General features: G+C 38.4%; 2 long non-coding RNA genes across 2 annotated transcripts in view; one reads left to right on the top strand and one right to left on the bottom strand.

Moving 5' to 3' along the window:
• Positions 1 to 348: 348 nt before the first annotated feature.
• Positions 349 to 26,307, top strand: part of LOC118762613 — a 134,748-nt gene continuing 108,789 nt past the window's right edge. Inside the window, exons 1-2 of the long non-coding RNA XR_004998370.1 lie at positions 349 to 466; positions 727 to 875. This is a non-coding gene — a long non-coding RNA (uncharacterized LOC118762613). The remainder of the gene's footprint in view (positions 467 to 726; positions 876 to 26,307) is intronic.
• The window catches only part of LOC118762612, a 17,781-nt gene continuing 10,752 nt past the window's right edge, over positions 19,279 to 26,307 (bottom strand). Inside the window, exon 3 of the long non-coding RNA XR_004998369.1 lies at positions 19,279 to 19,291. This is a non-coding gene — a long non-coding RNA (uncharacterized LOC118762612). The remainder of the gene's footprint in view (positions 19,292 to 26,307) is intronic.

Consider the following 26,307-nt stretch of genomic DNA (forward strand, 5'->3'; position numbering starts at 1 on the left):
TTTTAGCGTAATAAGATAAGTACCAGTAATTAGTGACCTTGCTCTAACAAGGGCGTAAATATAACACTTTTTGAATGTAAAGAGACGTAATTAAAATACCATAATCGTTCGATCCTTCAATTCATTGCCGTTTCAAAATCAAAATAAATCGAGCCAATGCAATTACTCGAATTGTTAAAAATAGTAGCCAAATCCCTCTCTCTCTCTCTCCTCTCTCTCTCTCTGCCTCTCAAATTGCACCCTACTATTTTTAAAGAATGTAGGATAGATTCGATGATGTAACCCTAGTTATCCTATGTAACAATAAAAGACAGAATGTTCCCCCATCAATTTTGTTTCATGGCTGGGTGAGAGGAAGAAAGTTGTTCTCAGATTACAGGCCTGGTTCAAATACTTGCCTCAGAGTGGGCTCGGTTAAAGGTACTGGTAGTTGGCAACTGATTGCCTAGCAGCCAAGAAAATAAAGGTCATTCGGACGGGTTTCCTCACAATTTCATTTTATCAAATTTCGCTCATGAGGCTAAGATCGACCCGAAGCTATAGTAGATGACGTCCGTCTAAAGACACACACAGTGAAATTGAATCTAAAGGCCCGTAGCTGAGAAGCAAAGTTCTTAACTACATTGCTATGGCTGAAGTCCGAGTGAAATCTCGGTATTCCCAGTTAAAATTCCGTCAGACTCAGCATTTCAACGCCTATAAAATAAATGCTTGCAATATTACGAGGTTGATTCCCTCGACTGTTCACTGTCCCTTACACAAATTGGTATTCTGCCCAAATCAGAATAAACTGACATCCATTTATTTCAGAAAGGAATGTGTTAGCCCAGAAAATATTTCAGTTCTGAATAGCTGCTGAGTCTCAACAAGATCAAGTAAGACTTTTAATGTTGCTCACATATCAAGGACAGTGCTGCTGTCATCCATGCTAGTTATTTCTTTCTCTATATTTCTCCGCCTATCTATTAATCGGTTCAATCCACAGTGTGTGGTGTGATGGTGGGTGTTATTGTTCCATTCGTGTTTTCTGTTGAGACTCGGTCTGTTGATTGCTATATGCGTAGCTTCTGTTATCTGCCTAAGTGTCGTGTCAGTTCTATGCGTTGATAATATCGTAACCTCTATGCTATTAACCGAGCCTCTATGTTCTGCTTGAGCAACTTGGTAGAGCACTGACGAGCCTTTCTCTTCTTTGAGCTCTCGCCAGTATTCACCTATACACTCCCCTATACTGCGTGCTGTCTCTCCAATGTAAGTAATTGTCATATTTCTGCACCAGCCCTCAGTACCTCGTAAGCTATACGTTACAGTTAACCTGTGGACTCAATCTACATACAATACAATTGTTCTCCGTACATGGGGGCCAATCGAAGGGATAAGTTCTAGAAATCTTATGAGGTCACCAGGCCTTTCTACTACTTCCATCTGTAGATTAGCTTTATCTAATGTTTTTCTAAATAGGTATGCTAGTTTGACGCTAGGGGTAGCACCATAGAACATGACACTTTGGTATTTTTTGTTGTCATACCATGAGATGACCTTGTCTATCTTTTTTCTGGTCCTTTCTGTGCTGTTCCAGGATTTACTCCTGTATAGCGAGCAGATCCCCTTTGCATCACTCTCTATGATGGCTTTGAACTTAGTCGTGGCTCCTTTGTACACTCTAATCCTGTCCCTTTGATTGTAGCTAGAGAACCGCATATGGTGGATGAAGTGTGTGTCTTTCCAATTCCATAGGGTTGCACATGTGAGACACATTCCTCATCACTCTCACCAAGTCTGCTGAAAGAATATTGAACTTGGTGTTGTTCGCAATAGCTGTGTTCTTGTGGGCCTGGTATTTAAAGGTCATAGGTTTGGCATAGCGGGAGTGAATGAGCTAGACCTTACCGTTCTCGGTTTCCAGCCAGAGTTCCATATCTAAAACTGGTAGCCTATAGTTCGGGTGCTTGCTAGGGTTGTCTATCGTTACTTTAATACTTTGGTGGATGAAGTTAACTATTTGCTGGATGTTCTCCATAGTGTTAGCTTCTAGATCATCAACATTGTCTCATAGGAGTATATATATATTTCGTTGAGCACAGTTTCCTATAACAGACGAAAACAATACATAGATACGTAGAAATATTCAGATACATATATGTATGCGTACATATACACGTACATATACAGGTATGCATATGCATATATATTTATGTATTTACATATAGACACAGTAAAGATTTATACGTACAACCATTTGTGCCAAAGTAGATTAAAATTTAAATATAGTTCGGTAATTGTACTTGCCACACACGAGCACGCACGCACTACACACACATTCACAAACAAGTGTGTTTGTGTGTATGAGTGTGTGTGTATGCAGAGAGAGAGAGAGAGAGAGAGAGAGAGAGAGAGAGAGGGGCAGGTGGGAAATCAAATGAAAGCCGCGTTGAAATGATACCAGCGAAGTTATTAAATTCGCGAGATAATTTATCATTTCAGTTTATATTCTAACATAAACTTGACGTTAACTAGGTGAAAAAATGGGTGTGAAATATGAGACAATTATGGAATCCGTTTTAATATATTAAATTTTATTCTCTTGATGTTAACTAGACTGTCATATCTAATTAAACTTATCCGCGTATTCGCTCTTTTCACTTTATATCTTTAAAATGATAAACTTTTAAACTATTATTATCCTTATGAATTAAAATAGCGTTAATTTCTAATAGTGGCACACTGCCTTAAATTTTGAGGGAAGGTACTATTACGATAAAACTAATACCAGTATTTAACTAATGCTTTATTTCATCCACCACATGAGGAGAAATTAGTAAAGCTGACTTCAGCGGGATTTTGACTCAGATCATTTAAAGATTATAAAAATACAGTAAAACATTTTGTTCGACTTTAACGTCTGTGGAAATACAAATATCAGTCATAACAAATGTGTTTTTTCTCTTAACGCATAATTATTTCTTGTTAACTTTTTAGTGTTCACATTTCCTTAAATATGTTAAGAAACACTTTCATTCTCGCCATAGCTCAAAGGCGGCGAGCTGGCAGAAACGTTAGCACGCCGGGCGAAATGCGTAGCCGTATTTCGTCTGCCGTTACGTTCTGAGTTCAAATTCCGCCGAGGTCAACTTTGCCTTTCATCCTTTCGGGGTCGATTAAATAAGTACCAGTTACGCACTGGGGGTCGATATAATCGACTTAATCCGTTTGTCTGTCCTTGTTTGTCCTCTCTATGTTTAGCCCCTTGTGGGTAGTAAAGAAATAGGTATTTCGTCTATCTTTATGTTCCGAGTTCAAATTCCGCCGAGGTCGACTTTGCCTTTCATCCCTTCGGGGTCTATAAATTAAGTACCAGTTACATACTGGGGTCGATCTAATCAACTGGCCCCCTTCCCTCAAATTTCGGGCTTTGTGCCTAGAGTAGAAAAGGATGTTTTCTTGCTGTTGTTGCAAGCAGCCTCGACCAAATCGACGTTTTAGAAGGCGCAGAGCAGGCAGAAACGTTAGTACGCCGGGCGAAATGCTTATCGGTATTTCGCCTGCCGCCACGTTCTGAGTTCAAATTCCGCCGAGGTCGACTTTGCCTTTCATCCTTTCGGGGTCGATAAATTAAGTACCAATTACGCACTGGGGTCGATATAATCGACTTAATCCGTTTGTCTGTCCTTGTTTGTCCTCTCTGTGTTTAGCCCCTTGTGGGTAGTAAAGAAATAGGTATTTCGTCTGCCGTTACGTTCAAATTCCGCCGAGGTCCACTTTGCCTTTCATCCTTTCGTGGTAGATAAATGAAGTACCAGTTGCGTACTAGGGTCGATCTAATCGACTGACACCCTCCCGCAAAATTTTCAGGCCTTGTGCCAAGAGTAGGAAACAAAAGAAAAGATTCTCGCCATAGCTCAGTCAGTAGAGTGGCGGATTGCAGAAGTACGTGTTTTATCAATCATCCTTTGCTACTTCAATAATACCAGAAAGGATTCAGAATGCTTCTACTCATGCATGCGAAAAGAAATTTGCATCGAACGCGATGAGCTTATTATTTTTTTAGTCATGTGGCTTTTATATATTTTGCCAAAGTAAAGGCGGCGAGCTGGCAGAAACGTTAGCGCCCTGGGCGAAATGCTTTGTGGTATTTCGTCTGTCGCTACATTCTGAGTTCAAATTCCGCCGAGGTCGACTTTGCCTTTCATCCTGTCAACATGTACCTTTAATCTAATCAAGGTATCCTTGGCCTGAAGAGTAGCCAGCGGTATACACCTCGCTTAGATTTTACTACTTCTGGGGTTCCACTCGCTATGGAACATACGTAGCCCATAATATTATGCTTACGCTTTTTAGAGTAAAGCGTCAGGAGAGTACAGCATAATGTCACTTAATGAATGAGGTAACCACCTTTTCTTAGCTTACAGCTGTTTCTGGTATAAGAAACATCGCAGTTAAAAGTGAGTGCCTGTACAACATCCTGTAGCAGAAACAACTATAAGCTAATGAAGATGATTAAGTAATTCATGCATTTGCGTCGTTCATTAACTGATATAATTATGAATACACACACACACACACACACACACACACACACACACACAGGCGTAGACATGGCTGTGTAGTAAGTAGTTTGCTTACCAACCACATGGTTCCGGGTTCAGTCCCACTGTGTGGCACCTTGGGCAAGTATCTTCTACTATAGCCTCGGGCCAACTGAAGCCTTGTGAGTGGATTTGATAGACAGAAACTGAAAGAAGCTCGTCGTATATCTACTACATATGTGGAAAATCGGTGTGCGTTTGTTTGTGGCGTTGCTAGCTAACTCCATCTTTTGTGACAGTTATAACGAAATTGCTTTCTTATATCAGAGTAATAAGGCGTTTCAATAGAACATTTTTACCCCCAGGAATTACCGGGTACACCAGCTAGCATATATATATATATATATATATATATATATGCATGTGTGTGCATATATTTGTGCGTCTGTGTTTATGACCCCGTAACTTAGCGGTTCAGCAACAGAAAACGATAGAATAAGTTCTAGGTTTACAAAGAATAAATCCTGGGATCCTCGATTTGCTCGACTAAAGGCGGTTCTCCAGCATGGCCGCAGTCAAATAACTGAAACAAATAAAAGAATAAATATACTTTTATATATATATATTATATATATATATATATATTATATATATATATATATTATATATATATATATATAAATGTATATATTATTTTTTAATCATCGTTATTAATCATCATCATCAACAAGAACAACGTTAACAGGAACATCTGCTACCGAGCAAAGCGTGAGAGGTCACACTCATTTTATATATAATGAGTATAAGTAATTGCTATCACAGAATACGTTCAGTTAGAAGTAACCATAGCAACAGCTTCCTTTGAGCAACCGAAATTACATGAAAGAAACAGCTTGACGTGTTTTTCTTTTTCTTCGTTTTACTTTACTTTGCATCCTGTTCTTCGTTCATACTTTCACCCTAATTAAAACAAAATAAACCGTCCAAGTAAACCAGAAAAAAATTGCTGCTTTTCTTTCTTTTTCTTTTTTCTTTTGTTTTGCTTGATGTTGTATGTGTGTGTGTGTGTGTGTGTGTGTGTGTGTGTGTGTGTGTTAGTGATTGCTGTTTTCATGGCCCATTTGAATATTTCAAAAAGTACTTGCATTAAGATCTTTCTCGTCTCAGTTCCATATATGAAGAGTCTGTTGTCCTACCTTTCTCTGCATCTGCTTGTCCGTCTGACTTTCTTTCCTTACTTCCCCCACTTCTTTCTCTCTTTCTCCCTCTCTCTTGCTCCCTCTACCCCCTCTCTCTATGTCTGTAAACCAGTCTCTGTTCCCCGTGGAAAATACCCCCAGGAGAGTACTCTGCATACTAAATATACATACGGAGAGGTGTCACATGTGTAACACGCGGAGCTGAAAACGTTAGATGATCTGAGATTATCCATGCAATTAGCAGACAAAACCTCCCTCTATGAATTCTTGAAATCGAAATCAAAGAAATTAACTGATATAAAGAATTCGAATCCAGGAAAAAATGTCACGGGGCTTTTGTCCGGAGAGGGGTTTTCCGGGGGTGGGGGGTCCGAGGGGGTTGTCCAGGGGGGGGGGTGTCCAGGGGGAGGGTTGTCCGGGGGGATGGTTGTCCGGGTGGGGTCCCAATCCAATAAATTAATCGTGATTTTTTTTCCTAACCAAATTTGAGGCTTTATTACTGTGACTTTTTCCTGTGAGTTTATCACCGGTCACCAAATAATTAACAGTACTGGAGTGAATTTAATCTTTAAAACCAACTGATGAAAGCAAGACATATTTTGGTTTATTACACTTAGACCTCAACGAAACATAATTCTACCTAGTTGGTATGACTACACGTAATCGTTATATATACGTACGTGTGTGTATAGAAATATATACATATCTTTGTATCTATAATAATGTTTGCTTATATCTGAAAGGTTACTCAATACGTTCTGAGTTCAAATTCCGCCAAGGTCGACTTTGCCTTTCATCCTTTCGGGGTCGATAAATTAAGTACCAGTTGCGTACTGGGGTCGATCTAATCGACTGGCTCCCTCCCCCAAAATTTCGGGCTTTGTGCATAGAGTAGAAAATAATCTAACCAGAGCACGAGCTCTTTTTTATATAAAGCAACAGTAGTCAGGTATTCATGTTCAAATCTGCTATAACATTATTGTTTGGGTTCTCGCTGTTCTGCCAGCATCCCATGAATTATTAGGTCATTGCTATTTCCCTCGGATTCTAGCTTATTTTTCCTTTTCCTTTATGCTATCAAGAGTTACTTGTTTTCGCCAAAAACACACCGCAGCGCCAATTTCGTTTAAGCATTTCATCGCGCAGCCAGTTGTCTATCGACTGTCTTACTAGAGAGGAGACGGACAAAAGTTTTAATTAGACAGAAACCACACACGACAGAAATAAATAAGACAAGCAACGTGATATGAAACTGAAAAGATGAAGAATTCTGTTATCAGATAAAAGATAACATAGATTTGAATGAGATTTGAACTCAGCCATGATAGTGTTCAAACCATCTAGTCCAGTTATGTACGATATATTTCGACTATTATTATTATTTATTAGTTTGTCCGTGGTTGTCAACGCTGATCAAGAACATTACATGGGAGGAGACGGGGCACAGCGTATCTGACTGTAGCCAGTCAGTCCGATGCATGCTTGGAAGGCTCTGCTGCAGGTCGGGCACTGGTCGTCTGTTGGAACTGTTGGCTCTGGACTTGCGAAGTTCACATTTTTTTTTTGTGCCCCTGCATCCTGTGATGTTCGCGGGAGGTAACACCACTGTCCGTGCAGCTTCGCCAGGTAGGGCGTCTTGTGCTAGCATTTCCCAGGAGTCGGGAATTGATCTCAAAGCTCTTCAGTAAGGCTTTGAGTATCCTTGAAGTGCTTTGTTTGTCCAGCTTGCGTGCACTTGTCTTGTATCAGCTCGCTGTAAAGCAGTCTCTTGCGGAGTCGTGTGTCAGACATTCGAACAAAGTGACCGGCCCACCAGACTCGCGCTCTCCTCAGCAGTGTATAAATGTTTATCAAATCAGCTCGCGAGGGAACCTCCGTGCCTGTCTTGCCAAATGAATTTCAACAGCTTTCTAAGGCATTTCATGGGAGAGCGGTTTAACTTTTTGGCGTAACGTTCATAAACCGTCGAAGTCTCACAGGCGTACAGTAGCATTGGCTGTACAAGTGCTTTGTATACCTTCAACTTGGTGGCCAGCCTAATGCCTCTCGTCTCCCACACAGATTCATTTCGACCATTACTGTTGAGAGAGAGAGAGAGAGAGAGAGAGGAGAGAGAGAGAGAGAGAGAGAGAGAGAGAGGAGAGGGAGGAAGAATTGGCAAAGGAGAAGAACAAAGGAAGAACATATGAAGGGGCTGATATATTTAGAGAGGTCATGTAAGTTCTAGAATTATTATTCTGCATGTTAAGAGTACTTGTAGTAGTGGCAGTAAAGACGGTGGTGGTGCTATATCCTGAAAGTATTCTCGCCAATTACAATCTTTGACACGCTTGTTGCTTACAGTGAGCATCATCTAATCTCACTCTTGTCAAAACAAAGATGTTTAAGAAAGCTCATTCTCACAAACACCAGCTGTCAATGTTTCACCAAGAATAGAATGAATGAACGGTATAAAAAAGAAATTATAAAAGTACAGTTTATAGAGACAAAATATATGTGAAGAAGTCTAGTTGAGAAAGACGGAAGGAAATGGTCATGGCAAATTAGCCTGACACTGAGTGGCACCGATTTGTTTGGTCATCAAAGAATTCAGTTGTTGGCGGACAAGTGATTTTGTTTCAGCCTTTCGGCTGTGACAATGCTGCGCGTCATATATAGGAAGGCGTGGAAGTGCGGTAAGAAGCTTACTTCCTTCCAACCATATGGTTTCGGGTTCAGTCCTATTGCATGGCACTTTGGGTAGAGTTAACTGTCATTAAAAGAACAGGCTTATTGTGGGAAGATAAGACAGTCGTGGATACATGTTTCTGCCACAGTAGGCATCATCAGTGGGTCTTGTAGACGGAAACTGATAGAAGCCCGTCGTATATATATATATATAGGCACAGGAGTGGCTGTGTGGTAAGTAGCTTGCTTACCAATCACATGGTTCCGGGTCCAGTCCCACTGCATGGCACTTTGGGCAAGTGTCTTCTACTATAGCCTCGGGCCGACCAAAGCCTTGTGAGTGGATTTAGTAGCCGGAAACTGAAAGAAGCTCGTCGTATATATGTATATATGTGTGTGTCTGTGTGTGTGTGTGCGCGCGCGCGCGAGCTAGTGTGTTTGTGTTTGTTCCTACCACCGCTTGACACCCCCGTAACTTAGCGGTTCGGCAAAAGAGAGCGATAGAATACGTACCAGGCTTAAAAAAAAAGAAAGTACTGGGAGTCGATTCATTCGACTAAGTCCTTTCAACGCGGTGTCTTAGTATGGCTGTAGTCTAATGGCTAAAATACTAAAACTAGTAAAAGATTATATATATATATATATATAAATCGAAGATAAAACAAAAAGAATAAAAGAATAAAAACAAAAACAACAAAAGACAAAAGGGCGTGCACAGTGAATTATTAGGTTGACGCTCTGTTTAAGATAGAAAAAAAGAAGAGGTGTGACGTTTCGAGCATGACTCTTAGTCAGAAAGAAGAGAGGGAAGGTCCAGAGAGAAGGAAAGAAAAGTATAAAAAAAGCAAGTCTGCGGTTATATGACAGAGACAGGCAGACAACATAAATATAGATATATTAAATATCATACAACATAAACTTCTGCTTTACTAGAATTATCTCCGCCTCAAGAGGATGTATTATAATTATCAAATGACGATTAAGACCAGCTACATTTTAGAAGGGAAGACAATCTCATGAGTCAAGAATTCTCCAAAGTTGACTGCCATTAAGGAAAAGGACAGGCTAATTATCTGAAGATAAGACAGTCGTGGTTACGAGTTTCTGCCTCACTAGGCGTCATCAGCACAGCTGTTGTCCAACCCTGTAGCCAAAGAACTTACACTTATACAAAACAGATTACTGCTAAATATATCATATGCGCGCGCACATTTGCTGGCAGCCAAGGAAGATTGGTACTTAGTTGTATATAACAAAAGCTTAATAATTCTTTTTTTTATTATAATTTTATCTTTATTTTTTACTTTTTCTGGTGGTTTATGACCAAATTTTGATAACCAAGTAGATAACTAATTGCTTTAATTTGATTTTACTTAATTTTGTTTTATTTGATTATATTTATCTACTTATCTACTTTCGTTTTAATATGTTCATAAAAATGGGCATTCTGACATCTGGAAGGGGGTGCAACCTTGATAAATATATCTCAAGGCAATTAATAGACAACCTAGCTAACTATTTACGTCCCATAAAATGATCTGGCGAGAAATCTAATTCATTATGTTACAACACAACTATATATGTGCATCTATTTGTATATTTATATGTATGTAGGACGCCTTAACGTCGGTCATGTAGCTGGATACAGATTATGAAACAGCTGTCAACAAATAGAATAAATATTTCATCTCTCACTGAATTTTGGTAAATTATAAACCTCCGTGTGTGTGTGTGTGTTGTGTGTGTGTGTGTGTGTGTGTGTGTGTGTATGTGTGTGTATGCATGTGTGTGTATATCTATCTATATGCATATATACACACATACTCACACACACATACACACACACACATGTACATATAAAGCGTTTTATTTGATAATATCTATAAGATACATTATTGACCCTTAGAATAAATATTGGTGTGTGTGTGTGTGTGTGTGGTGTGTGTGTGTGTGTGTGTGTGTTTACTTTAATGTCAGGTAATAAATATATCCTTGGTTATGGCATGTAACCAGTTAGAAAGTTACCATTGTTTTCGCGTCTTACACTAGGCAATATAGACGACATCCGCTTTATCACCCTCTTCATTCGGACTTCGCAAGTACATTTGTGGATTTACACTTTTTATATATTTATATTTATGAATTTTTATGTGTTCATAAATTTTTATATGTGTATGAATTTTTATATATTTAAAGATGTTCGTATACATCTATGTATTTATAAATTCTTAGAAATTTTTTATATATAACATATAGATGAATGCATCTATGTATGTACTTTGTATACCATGGAGAATTTCGTTAATATGGATTGAAAGAATATATACATCGGCCTTAGAATTTTTTCCTCTCCTATTATATATATATATATATATATATACCATATATATATACATATATACATATATACATATATACATATATATATACATATATATATATAGACATATATATATACATATATATACACACACATATATATATATATATATAATATATATATTATATATTATATATATATAGCATTATATATATATATGTATATATATGTTATATATATATATAATATATATATATATATATATATATATGTTATATATATATATATATATATATGTATATAATATATTATATATATATTATATAATATTATCTTATATATATGTATAATATATATATATTATATATATATATATATATATATATATATATATGTATGTATGTATGTATTTATATATGTATGTATGTATGTATGTATGTATGTATGTATGTATGTATGTATACATACACACGCACGCACACAGTCGGAAAATATAAAGTCAGAGACATCTTTCTGGATTCGAACTCGAGATTCAGTGTTGTAATACATTCCGACAGATATCGTTATCATGTCTTCATTTTACGTTCTTACTTGCTTTCCTCTTCCTTTATGGCTATCACTCTTTCCTTCTTTCTTTCTTTCTTTCCTTCCTTCCTTCTCTCGGAAAGCGTGTTTGTCAGATTGGCAGGCCTTATACGGTTCGAATGGTGAGAGTAGATCTTGCTCATTGCTGTAGTAGTTGTTACTGTGTGTGTGTGTTGCGCGCACGCACCGCATTACAAATAGGTAGTGGTTTTGCGTGCATGTGCATAAGAGACAAAAAGAAGAGGGAGAGAGGAAGAGAGGGAGGGAGAGAGAGAGAGAGCGACAGCGAGAATGAGAAGAGAGAGCGTTCTTAGAAACCTGATACTTGCAGTATATATTTACACAGCATGATACGAGATTGGAATATATGTTGTCTGTCTGTCAGTTTGTCGGTCTTTATCTTTTTATCTCATCTTTTCGCTCTCTCTCTCTCTCTCTCTCTCTCTCTCTCTCTTTCTCTCTCTGTAGTTTGTTATTTCTCTCTTCACTCTCTTATTTTCCCTTTCTCTCTAACGTGACCAAAATCTCAACCCTGCTTGTTATCATTTATAACATCACTGTCCCTCTCAACATCATCATCCCTGCTTGACGATACCCTAATGAAAGATAACAGCTAATATGCCCAAGGTCAGCCCTATTCTTCCTTCTAAAGATGAAGTGTCGTGGCCAGAACTAGGATTCTAAATTGTCCCGAATCGCTGGGAACCATTCCTAGTCTATTGCGTACCGCGGAGGTTCACTAGTTGCACAGAATAATATATCAATTTCTTAAATTTGCACAAGATTACAAATTAATGAAGGTGAGATATAGTCGTTTGAACCATGCAAAATATAATTTACAAACTAAATACTGTAATGCGATTTGGTCCGTTTTCTGGGGAGGGAAAAAAAGCTTAGTAAGAAGAGAAAGAGCAGCACGCATTTTCCTTTTGCGTTGCCTTTCAGAGTAATCTGAGGAAGGTACGGAGTCGTCTTTAGACTTATCCCAAATATTTTAAACATAGTGGACGCCACTAAAGGTACTAAGGAAGCAAGTAATGGTGTTAAACTTGCGTCGGATTAAGTCTTATAACTCAATAACAAGAACGGGTCAGATTCAATCAACTATATTTCGTTTGCAAAGATTTACTTCACCCGAGGCTAGGCTAAGAATATATATATATAACAAAAAAGATATTTGCCCAACCACATAATGACGAAGCGATCTTCTTAAGCACACAGCCGGTTCCAGCGTCCCCGGCTTAATCTGTCTCCCAGTTTAACACTTCGACTGAGTGTCTCTAGCAGAGTCTCTATTCTGTTGCAAGAATTCAGGCTTGGTCAAGTTTTGGTATTACTTTCCTTCAACCAGTCTCGGAGAGCCCTGTGAACGGTCATGGGCACAGCCTTGCGTCCCGACAAAAAGAATTTAAAAAAAATTCTCTACTATTTAGTCGGGTATCGATTTTTAACATTGTCACAAGTCATATATTCTGGCGAAACGGAATAATCAATTAAATTGACTCAAGTACTTGACATATTTAATATGTCCACTACAGAAGAAGGAAAGGTAAACTTAAATGGCAGGACTTGATCTTAGAACTTAAAATGACAACTAAATACCGCAGGGAATATTACACTGTCAGGATTTTAAGAGATAATATCATGATACTCTCTGTTTTGTAATACATTAATGATATTCTTTCATGAATTTTAGAAGTCAGTATATTAATAATATTTCCACTGAAGGTTCTTGTTACAAAATAATGCAAATCCCTACATTCTTATAGCATCTGTTTATAGTTGAGGAGACTTATAGCCATTGAAAGTTACATGTCTGCCATGGATGCAGTGCAAGTCTAAAAATACTTCGACTAAATGCTCACCTCCCTAAGGAAGGTACTCATTGATAATGCAAGCCCTGAACTAGATAACACAAAACACCCGAGATAGCTTTATATTTGCCAAATTCTCTTTCCTTCTGAAAAAATGTAAAATTTCTCTCATAATCACTATGTCTAAAATGCGAAAGCAGTGAGAACTGGAAATTTAATAACCTCCGTAAATGTGTGTGTATAAATGTATACCTATCTGTATATACACAAGCGCGCACGCATGCACGTACACACACACACACACACACACACACACACACACAGATTGTTTTCTCTTAATCTTGCCCCCCCCCCAAAAAAAGACTATGCTTCACCGAGGAGGTCTAATAAACACCAAGCATGTCCGTTGCTTTCACTCTAAAGAGCAGATCCACTTCAATTAACAGTATTTTTCTAGTTTAAAATGTTCGATCAACTGATTTTACTGAATTTATCTACCTTGCTTATATATATTTAAATTTTAGATATTCATAGAAGCTTTTGTCTTCTAATTACTTTGATAATCTCCGTTAACGAAAGTCTTTCAACAGACTATATTATGTATGTAAGACATTAAACCCTTTTAGCGAAATTGATGCCCAGGTTCCATCTATTTATTTTCGTGATCGAATACTTTCCTTTTTTAAATACCGAAATATTAGGGCATTCTTTTCCTGACCTCTTACTTTTAAACACATGAAGCCCGTGTGCCTTTTTTTTAACGGAATACTAAGGTTTTTTTTTTAAGTAAAGCAATCATGACCTAACTAAAGTAATCGTGAGCCCCTATGTTTTGGATCGACCTAATAGAAATAGCATCCAAATTTCCCTCAGGTGATACTCTATAGCCTTAAAAGTAAAAGTACTTATCATAATGTATAGTGATGAGAAGAACGTCTTTGACTGTATGCCAGGTTAACCTAAGCAGCGCAAACTGCAACACTAAACAGGAGGTCCATTGATCTAGTTTTATTACCGAGAACTTTTGTTTTTAGATGCTGAAATATGAAGATGCTCACTTATTTGATCGATACCTTTTAACGGATGAAGACACTGCCATCATTAATAAAAAATCTACCTTAGCTAAAAGAAAATCCAACACAAGCCAAGGTGGAAACCGATGTTTAGGAGTTTCTTGAGAAATTTTTGACAGACATCAGTGAATCATTTTTTTTTTTTTGCCACCAAAGATCATTAATAAAGAGTGACGAAGAAATAAATAAATTTTATAGTTGCATACATAACCCCCCGCCAAAAGAAAAAGAAAGAAAGAGAGAAAAGAAAAATCTAATTCAATATCCTCGTAATAATTCCTATTATTTCATTATATAAAACTAGCGGTATCTCCCGGCGTTGCTCGGGTTTGTAAGGGAAATAACTATATAAGCATTTTTAGAGAGTTATAGCAAAAAAATAGCAAAAAAAAGCATTAAAAATGGAATAAAAAATTATGGTAATTTTTTTTTTAATCGTTGACTCATCGTAGACATTTTTAGAGAGTTACTTCCCTTATATAATAGCGAAAAAATGCATTAACATGGAAAAAATGATGGTAATTTTTTTTTTAAATCGTAGACTCATCGTAGACGCGCGCTAATACCCAGAAGGGCTCGATATGAATCACGACTATAAGATACCCGGTTTTTTGTTAAACTGCACCGCAAAAAATGTGGGAGTAGTTAGGAATCTAAATCGTAGGAGACAGACACACAACTTGACTTTTATATATAAAGATTTGTGCAACAACTAAAACATTCGATTGTGCAAATTGTTTGCACAGGAAACCTGCCCTGTGTGGAGGTTTTTGCCGTTTTTGTGGATCTGTTTCAGCTTTTTTAGCGATTTCTGATTTGGCGACTTCAAGCCATGAAGTCGTTGTTCTAAAAGAACGCTGGTCTCCTTGACAACGCTTTACGACGTTGATTTCCCTACCCTGCCTTCCCCACAGTTTCACGAGGAAGGGAAGAAGGGGAGGAGCTACACAGGTGCAGGTGCGAGCATGAACGCCAACGCCGCCACCGACACACGAAAAAATTGGAAGAACCCAGACGACAGCTTCAGCCACCACCACCACTACCACCACGACCAACACCATCACCACTACCACCATGACCACCACCACCACTACGCCCATGACCATCACCACCACCATCACGAAGACCACCACGACCACCACCACCACCACCATCATCACCACGACCATGACCACCACCATCATCACCACCCCCACCCCCCACCACCACCAACAACAACAACAACACCACCACCACCACCACAAACACGACGACCACTACGACCACAACCACCATCACCACTACCAGCACCACCGCCACCACCGCCACCACCGCCACCACCACCGCTGCCACTACCACCGCCTCCACCACCACCATACTATGCCTCTGCTCTCTCCTTTTGGCTACTAAATCCATTACCATATTTCACAAGTACCATCGCCATACAATATTGCCTTCAAAAGTTTGTGTTTGGATAATACTTTTTAAGTAAAAGTTGTGCAACAACTATAACATTCGGTTGTGCAAATTATTTGCACGGGAAACCTTCCCTGTGTGGCGTGTTTCCCGTTTTTGTAGAATTTGCTTTCGGGCTTTCTTAGCCATTTCTGTTTTGGTGTCTTCAAGCCATGAAGTCATTGTTCTAAAAGAACGCTGGTCTCCTTGACAACGCTTTACGACGTTGATTTCCTTACACTCCCTTCCCCACAGCTTCACGAGGGAGGGAAGAAGGGGGAGAAGCAAACACAGGTGCAGGTGTGAGCATGGACGCCAGCTCCGCCGCCATCGACACACGAAAAAATATGCGTTAAAATGGAAAAAATTATGGTAAATTATTTTAAAAATCGTAGACTCATCGTAGACGCGCGCTAATACCCAGACGGGCTCGATATGAATCACGACTATAAGATACCCAAATTTGGTTAAACTGCACCGCAAAATGTGGGAGTAGTTAGGAATCTAAATCGTAGGAGACAGACACTCACACAACTTCACTTTTATATATATACTAGCAGTATCGCCCGGCGTTGCTCGGGTTTGTAAGGGAAATAACTATATAAGCATTTTTAGAGAGTTATAGCCAAAAAATAGCAAAAAAATGCATTAAAAATGGAAAAAAAATGATGGTAATTTTTTTTTTAAATCGTTGACTTATCTTAGACGTTTTTAGAGAGTGACTTCCCTTATATAATAGCGAAAAGTGCATTAAAATGGAAAAAATGATGGTAAATTATTTTAAAAATCGTAGACTCATCGTAGACGCGCGCTAATACCCAGGAGGGCTCGATATGAATCACGACTATAAGATACCCAGTTTTGGTTAAACTGCACCGCAAAATGTGGGAATAGTTAGGAATCTAAATCGTAGGAGACAGACACACAACCTTACTTTTATATATAAAGAAGATATACTCTTTACTCTTTTAATTTTTTCAGTCATTTGACTGTGGCCATGCTGGAACACCGCATTTAGTCGAGCAAATCGCCCCCCCAGGACTTATTCTTTGGAAGCCTAGTACTTATTCTATCGGTATTCTTTTGCCGAACCGCTAAGTTACGGGGACGTAAATACACCAGCATCGGTTGTCAAGCGATGTTGGGAGGACAAACGCAGGCACACAAACACACACATATATATATATATATATAAAGACTCCGCCGGTTACGACGACGAGGGTCCCAGCTGATACGATCAACGGAACAGCTTGCTCGTGAAATTAACGTGCAAATGGCTGAGCATTCCACAGACACGTGTACCCTTAACGTAGTTCTCGGGGATAATCAGCGTGACACAGAGAGTGACAAGGCTGACCCTTTGAAATACAAGTACAACTCATTTTTGCCAGCTGAGTGGACTGGAGCAACGTGAAATAAAGTGTCTTGCTCAAGGACACACGCGTCGCCGGAATCGACTCACAACCTTACGATCATGAGCCGAATGCCCTAACCACTAAGCCACGCGCCCTCACCATATATATATATATATATTGGAAGGTTTGGAGATGATGTACAGGTATTATATATTAGAAGAAATGAGGTAATCAGAAGATCGGATGGTTCATGTTTATAGATATTTATTTATATATTACATTTTTTACATATATATATCATATCATTCAGATCATATCATTCAGATTATTAGCGCTTTCTCCTATTCTATTGGGGTTTTCAAATCAAATTAATTTGATATATTATATCTGAATGATATGATATATATATGTAAAAAATGTAATATATAAATAAATATCTATAAATATGAACCATCCGATCTTCTGATTACCTCATTTCTTCTAATAATATATATATATATATATATATATACAAAATAAGAAAATGGAGAAATATATCTAAATCAATAATCAACTACCAGATAATGCCCAATCATATACTTTATTAAACCACTACATAAGAACATTAAGGTCAAACATAATAATATAGAACAAAACAGTGTACATGAAGGAGTAATATGATACAATAAGTACAATATGCAGTGGTTTAATAAATTATGTGATTGAGTATTATCTGGTAGTTGATAATTGATTTAGATATATTTCTCCATTTTCTTATTTTGTATTATTAATTTGTGGTAAATCATTTTACCTTTGCCCATATAATACAGTAAATGGATTAATTGCATTGCAATTCTTAACATTTATGTTATTAACTTTGTTGGGTACTTCACTAGCAGTATATTGGATATATGTTATCCCATGGAGGGTTGCACTTACAACCCCTATCTCAATTTGTATATATAGATAGATGGAGATATAGATTATCTATCTATCTATCTATCTATCTATCTATCTATCTATCTATCTATCTATCTATCTATCTATCTATCTATCTATCTATCTAATCTATTTACCTATCTATCTATCTACCTATCTATCTATCTACCTACCTACCTATCTATCTATCTATCTATCTATCTATCTATCTATCTATCTATCTATCTATCTATCTATCTATCTATCTATCTATCTATCTCCTCTCTCTCTCCCTCTCTCTCTCTCTATTTATCTATCTATCTTCCTATCTATCTCCCTCCTCTCTCTATTACATGAACTCTACTAATTCCTTCTATTGCAGCTCCTTTAACTCGTCTCTGATGATGGAATATCATTTATGCCCCAGAAACAACTGTATGACCACCTTTCTATTTATAAAGATTGTAGGAAACTCAAATTACCTTGACCGCGTTATCCTATTTCATTTAACACACACACACACACACACAATATGTATAATATTACATCACTTCATATCATATATACAGGGTGCAATGGGTAAATTGTCACCATTTTACGGCTTTAATTTCGCGCATGCGCATTGCTTGCTTTTGATTTTGTCGACTACACAGTATAGTAGGGTCCGTTGGGCACCATGACGCAATTCACTCTGCCAGAAATTTGGAAATTTAATTGCTGTACTGCTTGGCATTCACGCTGTGTGTGTGTGTGTGTGTGTGTGTGTGTGTGTGTGTGTGTGTGTGTGTGTGTGTGTGGGTGGATGTGTGTGTATGCATGTATGTTTATGTATGTATGTGTGTGAGTATGTATATGCATGTGTATGTTTGTCTGCATGTATGTTTATGTGTATGTATGTATGTATGTATGTATGTCCTATTTTTGTCCCGCAGGGTGTTCAACAAGCACCCACCTCACCAAGCAAGACTGGTGGGGTCTTCTCCTTCTTCTTCTTCTTCTTCTTGATATTGAATATCAAATATTAAGGGACTAGTATACTTTCATGCGTTATAGCAGTTTTCAAGGCCCCAGGTTGTGACAGGAGTGTTTCAACTGTGTATGTATATATATATATATATATATGTAGGTCCCGGGTTGAGTCGGGGTTAACCACAGTAAATAAGGTACTCAATACATAGCAGAGTAAATTAATTTATTTTATAGAAGGAGCTTCTACAGGACTAGAACTGTTTTGAATGAAACAGTTCTAGTCCTGTAGAAGCTCCTTCTATAAAATAAATATATATACATATATATATATATATATATATATATATATATATTATATATATATATATATATATTATATATATATATATATATATATATATATATATATAGACGCCATGATAAATCGTTAGCTACTACACACATTTTTTTCTCTCCTTGTTTTTTTTCTGTGTATCTTTCTGTAGAAGAGCGTAGGCTCGAAACGTAAAAGACTTTTTCTATTCCTGAGCGTTATACTAATACATCTGTTTGTTTTGTACACCACCTGCCTTCGTCTTTTGTTGTTTTTTTCGTAAACTTTCCCTTTATATATATATATATGCATTTGCATATGTATGCATGTATGTGTATGTATGTACATTTGCCTCTCTGTATGTTTGTATCCATGTTCATGTGTCTGTATGTGTGTATGGGGGGTTATATGCATCTGAGTATGGGCCGTACATGTGTGTGGTTTTATGCCTGTAGATTGTGTCTCTTTGCCAGCCAGCCTGTCTGTCTGTCTGTCTGTCTGTCAGTGTCAATCTTTCTGTCTGTCTTCTAATCAAGACTACACCCGTATATATAACCTTTACAGCTTTATCAATTTACAACTGAATTCTTTAATTACATGGGATTTTCCGTTTTGTATTGAAAAACTATTTAAACTGCAAAAAAAAAAAAAACCAAAAACGAAATAGTCCTTAAATGGAATGAAATAAAATAAAATAAAATAAACATATAGGCGCAAGAGTGGCTGTGTGGTAAGTAGCTTGCTTAGCAACCACATGGTTCCGGGTTCAGTCCCACTGCGTGGCACCTTGGGCAAGTGTCTTCTACTATAGCCCCGATTGCCTTGTGATTGGATTTGGTAGACGGAAACTGAAAGAAGCCCGTCGTATATATGTATATATATGTATGTGTTTGTTCCCTTAGCGTTCCTTGACAACCGATGCTGGTGTGTTTACGTCCCCGTTACTTAGCGGTTCGGCAAAAAGAGACCGATAGAATAAGTACTGGGCTTACAAAAGAATAAGTCCCGGGGACGATTTGCTCGACTAAAGGCGGTGCTCCAGCATGGCCGCAGTCAAATGACTGAAACAAGTAAAAGAGTAAGAGAGTAAAGAGCCCTTAAATGGAAGAAAATAAAATAAAATAAAATAAATAAAAACAACAAACAAATAACAAGTATTTAGAGTAAATATTTCCACATGCTAAAACAAAAAGGAGGTTAACTGCACTAGAGGAAGTCAGTCTATTTGCTGCTGGGGTTGGAATGTTTGGTGGAGGGAAGCCGAAATGGTATGAGAAATCAGATACCGAAGACAACCATTTCATAGATTTGACAAATAATCTTTTCTACTCTAGGCACAAGGCCCGAAATTATTGGAGAGGGAGCCAGTCGCTTAGATCGATCCCAGGACGCAACTGATACTTAATTCATCGACACCCGAAAGGATGAAAGGCAAGATGAAATACCTATTTCTTTACTACCCACAAGGGGCTAAACATAGAGGGGACAAACAAGGACAGACATAGGCATTAAGTCGATTACACAGAACCCAGTGCATAATTGGTACTTAATTTATCGACCCCTGAAAGGATGAAAGGCAAGATGAAATACCTATTTTTTTATTACCCACAAGGGGCTAAACATAGAGGGGACAAACAAGGACAGACATAGGCATTAAGTTGACTACATCGACCCCAGTGCGTAACTGGTACTTAATTTATCGACCCCGAAAGGATGAAAGGCAAGATGAAATACCGATTTCTTTATTACCTACAAGGGACTAAACATAGAGGGGACAAACAAGGACAGACATAGGCATTAAGTTGTCTACATCGACCCCAGTGCGTAACTGGTACTTAATTTATCGACCCTGAAAGGATGAAAGGCACAGTCGACCTCGGTGGAATTTGAACTCAGAACGTAACGGCAGACGAAATACCGCTAAGCATTTCGCCCGGAGTGCTAACGTTTCTGCCACCTTCCATTTCTTTCAGTTTCTGCCTACCAACGAGCTTCTTTCAGTTTCCTTCAACCAAATCCACTCACAAGGCTTTGGTTGGCCCAAGGCTATAGCAAAAGACACTTGCCCAAGTTGCCACGAAGTGGGACTGAACCTGGAATCATGTGCTTGGGAAGCAAGCTTCTTATTGCCTATTTCTTATTTCTTTATTGACCACAAGGGGCTAAACACAGAGGAGAGAAACAAGGACAGACAAAGGGATTTAGTCGATTACATTGACCCCAGTGCGTAACTGGTACTTAATTTATATATATATATATATATATATATACTAGCAGTATCGCCCGGCGTTGCTCGGGTTTGTAAGGGAAATAACTATATAAGCATTTTTAGAGAGTTACTTCCCTTATAGACGCCAATTCGGGCTTTCTTAGCCATTTCTGTTTTGGTGTCTTCAAGCCATGAAGTCGTTGTTCTAAAAGAACGCTGGTCTCCTTGACAACGCTTTACGACGTTGATTTCCTTACACTCCCTTCCCCACAGCTTCACGAGGGAGGGAAGAAGGGGGAGAAGCAAACAGGTGCAGGTATGACCATGGACGCCAACTGCGTGCCATCGACACACGAAAAAATATGCATTAAAATGGAATAAAAAATTATGTTAAATTATTTTTAAAATCGTAGACTCATCGTTGACGCGCGCTAATAGTCAGACGGGCTCGATATGAATCACGACTATAAGATACCCGAATTTGGTTAAACTGCACCGCAAAATGTGGGAGTAGTTAGGAATCTAAATCGAAGGTGACAGACACTCACACAACTAGAGTTTTATACATATACTAGCAGTATCGCCCGGCGTTGCTCGGGTTTGTAAGGGAAATAACTATATAAGCATTTTTAGAGAGTTACTTCCCTTATAAATTCGGGCTTTCTTAGCCATTTTTGTTTTGGTGTCTTCAAGCCATGAAGTCGTTGTTCTAAAAGAACGCTGGCTTCCTTCACAACGCATTACGACGTTGATTTCTTTACACTCCGTTCCCCACAGCTTCACGAGGGAGGGAAGGGGGAGAAGCAAACAGGTGCAGCTGTGAGCGTGGACGCCAACTCCGCCGCCATCGACACACGATGCATTTTATGCATTAAAATGGAATAAAAAAGGATGTTAAATTATTTTTAAAATCGTAGACTCATCGTTGACGCGCGCTAATAGTCAGACGGGCTCGATATGAATCACGACTATAAGATACCCGAATTTGGTTAAACTGCACCGCAAAATGTGGGAGGAGTTAGGAATCTAAATCGAAGGGGACAGACACTCACACAACTAGAGTTTTATATATATAGATATATGTTTAACTGTAGCTGCGTTGTTAAGAAGCTCGCCTCTCGACTACGGTACGTCGAGTTACGTCTGTTTGTGTAAAAAAGGAAAATGTAAAACCAAAAACAGTGGATTCTATTGTACGATCAACTGAATTATCTACCCTTGAAATAACGTGTTTGTGATTTAGCATTCACAGACACGTGTATCCTGAATATATTCTCAAGTAGAGTCTGTGTGACCAGTACGTACCTTTTGATAACAGGTATAAACCTTCTGGTGGGCTTCGGTACAGTTTTTCTCTATCCAATTTTATTCACAAGGCATGGGTCGATCCGAGGCTGGAGAAAATGACATTTGCCCTAGAAGCTATGCAGTGGAATTGAACCTAGGACCTTGTGGTTACGAAGCGAACTGCTTAGCCATTCACCCGTGCTGCATTTACACCAAAAACACTGTACTAAAAAGACAGTCGTACCCTGTCCCCTCGACAAAATACATTAGCCGTAGCACAGCGCTAGAGAAAAAATTATTCCGCGACCGCCAAACTTAACATCATTTCTGAGTGTTGTCTCTTCTCTTTACCTTTCTGGATAAATAAGTACTTTTGAAAAACATAGTGTCAATGTAATTAATTGTATTTCTTAGAGCGGCGAGCTAGCAGAATTGTTGGCTTAGTGGCATTTCGTCCGTCTTTGCGTTCTGAGTTCAGTTTTCTGCCGGGATCGAATTTGCCTTTGATTTCTTTCGAGGCCGATAAAATAAGTACCAGTTAAGTACTATTGTCGATGTAATCGACTTAACCCCTCGCTCAAAATTTGTCAAAATTTGAAACCAATATGATTAATTGTATTTCTCTCGCCCTAAGGCGGCGAGCTAGCAGAAACGTTAGCACACCGGGCGAAATGCGTAGCTGTATTTCGTCTGCCGCTACGTTCTAAGTTCAAATTCCGCCGAGGTCGACTTTGCCTTTCATCCTTTCGGGGTCGATTAAATAAGTACCAGTTACGCACTGGGGTCGATATAATCGACTTAATCCGTTTGTCTGTCCTTGTTTGTCCTCTCTGTGTTTAGCCCCTTGTGGGTGGTAAAGAAATAGGTATTTCGTTTGTCGTTACGTTCTGAGCTCAAATTCCGCCGAGGTTGGCTTTGCCTTTCATCCTTTCGGGGTCGATAAATTAAATACCAGTTACGAACTGGGGTCGATGTAATCGACTTAATCCGTTTGTCTGTCCTTGTTTGTCCTCTCTGTGTTTAGCCCCTTGTGGGTGGTAAAGAAATAGGTATTTCGTTTGTCGTTACGTTCTGAGCTCAAATTCCGCCGAGGTTGGCTTTGCCTTTCATCCTTTCGGGGTCGATAAATTAAATACCAGTTACGAACTGGGGTCGATGTAATCGACTTAATCCCTTTGTCCTTGTTTGTCCCCTCTATGTTTAGCCCTTTGTGGGCAATAAAGAAATAAGAATCATTAGCACCGAGGACAAAATGCTCAGCGGCATTTCTTCCAGTTCTGTACATTTTGAGTTCAACTCTCACCGCCGCGGTCGACTTGCCTTTCATCCCTTCAGGGTCGATAAAATAAAATACCAGTCAAGTACTAGGGGTCGTTATAATCAACTTGCCCCTCTTCTCAAAAATTGCTGGCCTTGAGCACTGCAATGAGCTGGTGTGCCATTCAAGAGAATGTTGTGATTTCAGTCATTTATACCCTATGGAAACCAGGCAAGCGGTCTTGTGAATCCGAATCCAGGTAAAAAAAAAAGGAAAAAGTTACAGGAAAAAAAGTCACAGGGGTTTTGTCCAGGGGGTGGGGGTTGTCCGATGGGCTTCTGTCCTAGGGAGGTTTTGTCCGGATTCCATTTGTCTGTCCTTTTTTTCCTAGCCAAAATTGTGACTCTATTACTGTGACTTTATTACCGGTCACCGTGAGTTCTAGGGATCAAGAGTAATTTAAGCCAAAAAAATAAACATTGGTATTCTAGCTTTGTACATATGTTAGAGATACTAGTGTAGGACAAAAGTCCCCCCAGGACGAAAGTGCCTCGGACAAAAGCCCCATAGTTAAGGTGTGAAAGTGGAAAAAAGCCCCACGGTTATATTTTCTGATTATTATTTTTTTCGGTTTTTTCACCTTTTACTTGTTTCAGTCATTAGACTGCAGCCATGCTGCGGCACAGCCTTCAAGAATTTTTAGTTAAACGTATCGCCCCTAGAATTTTTTTCTTCTTTTTACTTGTAACAGTTATTAGATTGCGGTCGGCCATGCTGGGTTCCATACAGCCATCTAAAAATTCTTCAAGGTGGTGCCACAGCATGGCCACCCGCAGTCTAATAACTGCAACAAGTAAAAATAAAAAAAATTCTGGAGACGATACATTCAACTAAAAATTCTAAAAACGAAAAATGTAACCATGGGGATTTTGTCCTAGGGGGCTTTTGGCGGAGGGGCTTTTGGCGGGGGGGCTTTTGTTCGGACCCCTAGAGATACATATTTTAACGCTTTGCTAAAGGCGGTTTAATGATAACTGAAGTATCTCGTGATGCATAGCAATGACACTTTGTAAGTGTTTTTTAATTCTTTTCCATCCCACACTGTTGATAAAATATAGGTTATGTCAATTTTAAAATTGCTCATTGTCTTGCGTCAATTTCGGAAATCATTATTTTTATGTCGAAATGTATTTTAGAGTACAATCTTTTGTACACAGATGATCTCAATATTTCTTTTACTGTAACAACCAACAGTGTTTGCTCCTCTGAAGGAGCTAGCTACATACCCCCTCCGGCTAGACCCTCCCTATTTAATCGTATCTACCCCTCTTCCTTTTTACTCTCTCTTTACCCTCCACATCCCAAACTATTCACTTTTACTCAATCTTACCTCCCTGGATAGCAACCTTCTGGAACTTGCTTTCCCACCCATATTCTTTACTTTCTTACTCTCATCAATCGATTCACAAACGTTCAAACTCAAAATAATCAACCATATTTATTTTAATTTTCAGCTAAGTTACACAGATACTACCCGCCACGTTAGCTCTCCCTTAAACTAACCGATAATAAAGAAACAAAGCTATTACACTCTTCCAATTTGAGGTCATGACAGTTAATGGAATGTACCACAGAAAGAAAGTTTTAAAAAATACACTAGAATTTCAAGGCTGCACATTAGTCTTCTTACACAAAAGAGTATCTGTCAAGTGACAGATGTTTTCTCCGTTAAAGTCGGTTACTGGAGTTACAGCATTTATATTCAGCATTATTACTAGTTCTTGTTTACATAACGTTGAGCACATAACGACCACTATTTCAGGCTAATTGGTCAATTTCTTATCCTGTTATAGAACTTCCTTCGTTCCCATATATTCATAGTTATTCCGTTTCTTTTCCTCTTTTCTTTTTCTCTCGTTCTTGTTTTACTTTCTTTTTTTAGAGTGTTAAGCCCTTGGAGAAAATTCTTAAGATTATTGTGAAAGGGTAGAGACTAGACTTTCTTTCTGTTTATTTTTCTGACATATTTTTGTATTTCTGGAAAGAGAAATGGGTGTAGCGTTCGCGAAACATATACATACATACGCACGCACGCACACACGCGCGCACGCACAAAGTAAGTCAGAATGTTTCAGAACTGAATGTATATTTATTTAATCAAGTAATTTGCATTACGGTCGTTTCGCAACTTACTCTATGAATTATAATTTTCAGTATGCAAGAAATTATGCGCACATGTTTGCATTGAAATGTAAGCCCATCATTATACAATATACATATGTTTAAATGTATGTATGTATGCATGTATGTATGTATGTATGTATGTATGTATGTATGTATGTATGTATGTATGTATGTTTGTATGTATGTATGTTTGTATGCATGTATGTATCTATGTTTG

Source organism: Octopus sinensis, linkage group LG3 (genome assembly GCF_006345805.1).
Source record: "Octopus sinensis linkage group LG3, ASM634580v1, whole genome shotgun sequence".
Classification (NCBI taxonomy): Eukaryota; Metazoa; Mollusca; class Cephalopoda; order Octopoda; family Octopodidae; genus Octopus; species Octopus sinensis.